Source organism: Hippoglossus hippoglossus, chromosome 21 (genome assembly GCF_009819705.1).
Source record: "Hippoglossus hippoglossus isolate fHipHip1 chromosome 21, fHipHip1.pri, whole genome shotgun sequence".
Taxonomy (NCBI): Eukaryota; Metazoa; Chordata; class Actinopteri; order Pleuronectiformes; family Pleuronectidae; genus Hippoglossus; species Hippoglossus hippoglossus.
Genome location: NC_047171.1, coordinates 8,271,572 through 8,277,134, shown reverse-complemented (window position 1 = coordinate 8,277,134; position 5,563 = coordinate 8,271,572).

Genomic DNA, 5,563 nt, shown 5'->3' with positions numbered 1-5,563 from the left:
ACTGCTGCGCGCTGCCTCACCTGTTGCCCGCTGCTGCCACGGAGCTCCGGCAGGAGAGGCGCTGGTGTCAAGGAGGAGGTCTCACTCTGGGGAATATTCCAGTGCAGGAGGAATTTTGTATTATTATTATTATTCACTTAAAGCCGGAATTTCTTATTATTGTAGCACTAAAACACAATTTTAACGCCTTTTCACTCAAAATGATATGACATATAAAATATTTTCAAACAAGTACATAGTATATATCCCCTGCATTTCTGATACCTGCTTGTTTGCACTGTTTACTCACCACTGAATACAATGCAATGACTTATTTATACATATACTTATACAGTATACACTTATAACTTGTATTTTACACTTTCCTACTTACCCTAAATTTCCCTCAGGAACAATAATGTATCTATCTATCTATCTATCTATCTATCTATCTATCTATCTATCTATCTATCTATCTATCTATCTATCTGTCTGTCTGTCTGTCTGTCTGTCTGTCTGTCTGTCTGTCTGTCTATCCATCTATCTATCTATCTATCTATCTATCTTGCATCCTGTAATGAATGTATATAGCATCGTATTAGATTTTTTTAATATTAAACTCTTTTTTATTTATTTGTTTAAATTGTCTCCTCTATTATTCTTGCTTTATATTCTCTATGACATTGCTCTTATTGCATTACTGAGCTGACCTGTCCGTCTTGTTCAAAACTTTTCATTGTACTGTTGACCCTGTACTAACTTACATATGACAAATGAAACTTGAAACTTGCATCGTGGATGTTTAGAGTCTCATCCATCCTCAGACACTGCCGTCAGGAAGGGGTCTGATCAGTCCTGAATTCATTCTGCAGCAGGAAAACGAGCAGGAAAAAAAAACCTTCTTCAGAGACAAGAGGCACATGGTCCTGCAACAGCTGGTGCGGCCTCCACAGAGCGTCGATCACAACTTCAAGGAGGCAGTCAGAGATTACAGGAAGCGACAGAAGACCCCGAGATGGACTAAATCCACAGAGGAAGCAGTTGTCCAAGATGCCTGTGTCAAAAAAACCTGACGAGAAGCTTTCAAGCTGTGCACAAGTGTTCATACGCAAGCTAGAGCTGTTTTAAAGGCAAATGGTTGTCAGACCAAATATTGGACTTAATAAATGTTTCTGTTTACTGCACTGTATGAAGTTAAATTGCATTATATTTAAAAGTATCCCTACTACTTAACTTTTAGTGCCTTTAAGGCCAAAATTACAGCGAGGAGATAACTGTATATATCTTTATTACAGGTTTGTTTAGCCTACTTCCATGAAGGGTGTTATTACAGCAAGGTTAATGTAGCCTGTTGTATGTGTATGTGTGTGTGTGTGGGTGGGTTCCACAGGTGTGTGTTTAACCAGCAGAGGTCTCACTCAGAGCTGCTCTTCAGATGTGGTATAAAATATGGTTGTCTTTATGAGGTCTATTTTAATTAAACAGACACTTTTTTAGTTCGCAGTCTCTATTAAGAGAGGAAGAGACATTTTTTCCCAGATGTAATGCCTTGAGGCTCAATGAGCATCTTTTTTTACTTGTAGTTATATCATTGTGAGGAGCAGTTTGAGCATAGACCTTAAAGGGTCTATGAAAAATGAAAATTCACTCATTATCTTCTCACCACTATGCTGATGGAGGGGTGGGGTGAAGTGTTTGAGTCCGAAAAGCACTTTGAGAGTTTGAGGGGTAAACAGTGTTGCACGCAAATCCAATACGATTGAAGTAAATGGTGACCGATTCTTGAATGACACCACAGGAGCAGTTTGGAGGCCTGTTATTTTGTTTTGCTGTTGTTTTTTTCCGTTGGGAGAAGTGGTCACAATTGACTTAGATTGAATTGGATTTGGCTGAAACGCTGTTTACCCCTGAAACTACAAAAGTGTTTTGCGGATAATGAGTGCATTTTTTGTTTTGGGTGAACTTTCCCTTCGAGGAGTGGCAACACTTTGGAAGTGAGGACATTTTGGCCTCTCCTCACTTTTTCAAGGTGCTGTTTGAAGGTTGCTTTTAGGGTAAGAATTAGGTTTTAAGCATTTCGTCGTGATGGTTAAGGTTCGGGTAGGGGGCAAGGGAATACAGACACATAAAACAACCTTTCCTTTCCTTTCCTTTTTTCCATTCCTTTCCTTTCCCCCATGTTCGTGATCAGCTCTTGTTTGCCGTTTTAGTGTTTTCTATATAAAAGTGTCCAGCAGATTTTGGCTCCAACTTTTACAGCCTGCAGTAAAACAGGAAAAGAAAAGAGAAAAAGGGGGGGAAAAGGGCTGGGAACGCCGAGAGTCTAATATTTTTTTGCCTTCTTGGAGCTGAACATGAGACATTAAAGGATCCCAGCTGCTGGCAGTGGCTTCGCGGCTCTTTTTCGAGTGTGTGCTCCTTTTCTTTGCTCATCTAATATTCAGTTTTCATCACACAAACAAATGTCAGTGTCATAAAGGTCAGTTCCTCTTACAAGACACATGATGTTATGTTTGCATATGTTCGAACCATCAGGATCATATTGGATTTCTGTCAGTTTGTATTTATATAATGCTTTTCTAGTCTTGATGACCACTCAAAGCGCTTTACAGTACAGTTTAGTGACGATAGTAACATTTTTCACCAGAAGAGTTAATACATTTTGGAATTCCATGAATAAGTGGCCAAGATCTGAGTTTTTTTGCATCATGAAAAAACAGCTAAAATCAAACATAGACGCCAAAATGATCGTGTTAAATTGAAAATGTTTTTATTAACAGACTGTCAGATGTCTGACTTCTTAAACAAGTTGAAATCTCAATTAGTCTCAAACTGTGTAGAACAGGGGTTCCCAACGTGGAGTCTGGGAACCCCTAAGGGTCCTTCTGGGGTTCTAGGGAGTTTCCGGCAGAAAGGAGAATTTTTTCATTCAAATAAAAAGTAACACACTGAAGCCATTTTCAGAAATAAACTTGAGAATGGAGAATGTCCATTTGAGTAGGTCCAAACTTTCTCCAGAGTTTTCCTCTCACACATGAATAATGAAGCAGGAGATTCTCTGTTCAGCCACGTTCACAACAACAAAGAAATCTCCATAGGATTCCAGGCGCGGGTCTGGCGCAGCAGGAAGAGACGGGATGTAATGTATTAATTCTGCGGCGGAGATCATGTGTTTTTGTTTACAACACATCGACACTGGGGTCTGCCTTTATCACCAAAAGCTCTTGACATCTTAGTTGGTATATTCTACATGTATGGCACCTCTTTTTCATCCATAGATATTTATAGTCTTTTTGTTTTTCATTTTTGCATCTGTCGCGTGTCAGAAATGTCATCAACTTATCTGCTGTGAATCCTGCAGACAATCTCCTGCTGTTTTCTCACACAGGCTTATCTGGGTATTCTCCAGAGTTTTGCACAAGGGTCTGGCTGGAGAAAGTCTGTCCGGCGCTCAGTGCATGTCTGAAAGCAGTTTGAGAGAATGTATGTTCCTGAATGTGATACACTTCCTGTACTAAAACACCTAAAAACTAAAATCTTGTGAAAGGGTCTGCAGTCTAGTTTGTATAAATTTAGGGGTCCTTGAAGTGCAAAAATTTGAGAACCACTGGTGTAGAACAGATGTCAGGTCTTTAAAAAGAGTAAGGCAACATATAACGTTAGTAGTGAAGCGCTTTAAATATGGAACAGTCTGGTGTAGTCCTTTAAATACAAATAGGGGCTGAATGATCATGCAGCAAACCAAGTTCAAGCTGTTCTTACAAGCATAATGTTGGATGCAGTTCAATCAAAATCACACATATATCCTACACTTACTCACTCACACTCACTTGGTAACCCCATGTCGTGACCTGAGCTGCCAGTATTCCCCTGTCCATGCCCTTATAAAGATCTGCTGCTGCTGGAAACAACAGAACCTGGGTTTACAAGACTGCAGTGTGTGTGTGTGTGTGTGTGTGTGTGTGTGTGTGTGTGTGTGTGTGTGTGTGTGTGTGTGTGTGTGTGTGTGTGTGTGTGTGTGTGTGTAAAACCATACGAGGTTGTAGCCAGGCCACAGAGACACAGCCAGGCTAAGAGGCTGGTTGGATTGACCACAGTGTTCTGAGGAGTAACACACACACAGGGCTATGTTTGCAACTGCGCAAGAAAATATCAGTTCACGATTCGTGCAAATCTTTAGATTCAATACACTTGTTTCTGCAAATCCTTGGATACATTCAGAGACAGCTTTTTTACACATTCACTAACAATGTTTTACTTCAAAAGCACATTACTTCAACAGTTTTTTTCCTCTCCTGTAAATGACCCAGCATCTGGTATCAATAAAGAGTTTGAGCTTGTGAGATCTTGTGAGTAAAATACTGGTAATATTGGAGGTACTTTTGAGTAATTGACTTGTAAATGTTGGAAAAGGTTTTCTAAAAGTTATTGTATTCTAAAGTTACTTATTTTACATTATCTGCTAGACTTTTTAGATCTAAAATCCTACCTGTTTTCCTAACTTTTGTAGTGAGGGCACTACACATTCCTACAAATGACAAAAGATAATAATACTAATTTCCAATTACAAAAACGAAAACTTTATTTTTCGTTTGTTCTTGAGAGCTGGCTCTTCTAAAAATCTTCTGCGACATGTGAACGATCCAGCTTAATCATTGCACAGATAGTCGCTTTGGCAATTACTGTTCTGATTTTCCATTTCTTAAATCATGTGCAGTCTGATGCCAAAAGCAGAAAAATTGAACTTTGTCTCCCAGACAACAACAAGGGAGGGGTTTGATTTCAACTATCTGGCAGTGGAAGAACTGCACTTGTGTGTGTTTGTGTGTGTGTGTGTCCATGCGTGCGGGGAGTGTATTTAAAGAACATTGGAAACACATGTCTAAAGCTTGATAAAAAATATTTTAGGTACTGTGTAATTTGGTTTGATCTTTTCACACGCACGCACGCACGCACGCACACACACACACAAACACACTGACAAACAAGGGGAGCTCCCTTCGATGTAAGTTTGACCTTGTGAAAAACTACACGTATTATACTTCAGAGACACAGAAGAACTAATTAATTTAGCCGTGACTGATCTGAACATGCAACTGTAAAAATTTTAATTAACTGTAAAATACAAGATGTAACACTAAATCAAGCTTGACTCACCAAAATTATATTATAACCATGGTAGAAATATGTAAACATAACATAATGTCATATGGCTGACGTCCATCCATGTGCGAAAAAACATGCACAATACACATACAGCAATAAAAGTATAAAACCTAAAACAATAATGCCCATGTTAACATACAGTGAACCATGGAGGACTCCATCGACCACTTGCACAAAGCAGCATTACATGTACGTGTGCACATCCAACGCCATTCAGATGCAACTTGTGGAAAGTAAAAGTATAAACCACACACTAAATATCACAGGCTCCTATACATTTACAGGGGACGTTTTTTGTGTGTGTAAAACTACAGTGCATGGATCGGATATTGCATTTGGGTATTTGGGTTTCACATTACTTTCCTTCACACAATTCAAGCAGTTGCCCATGACAGGTTTACAATGAGGGTTAACATAA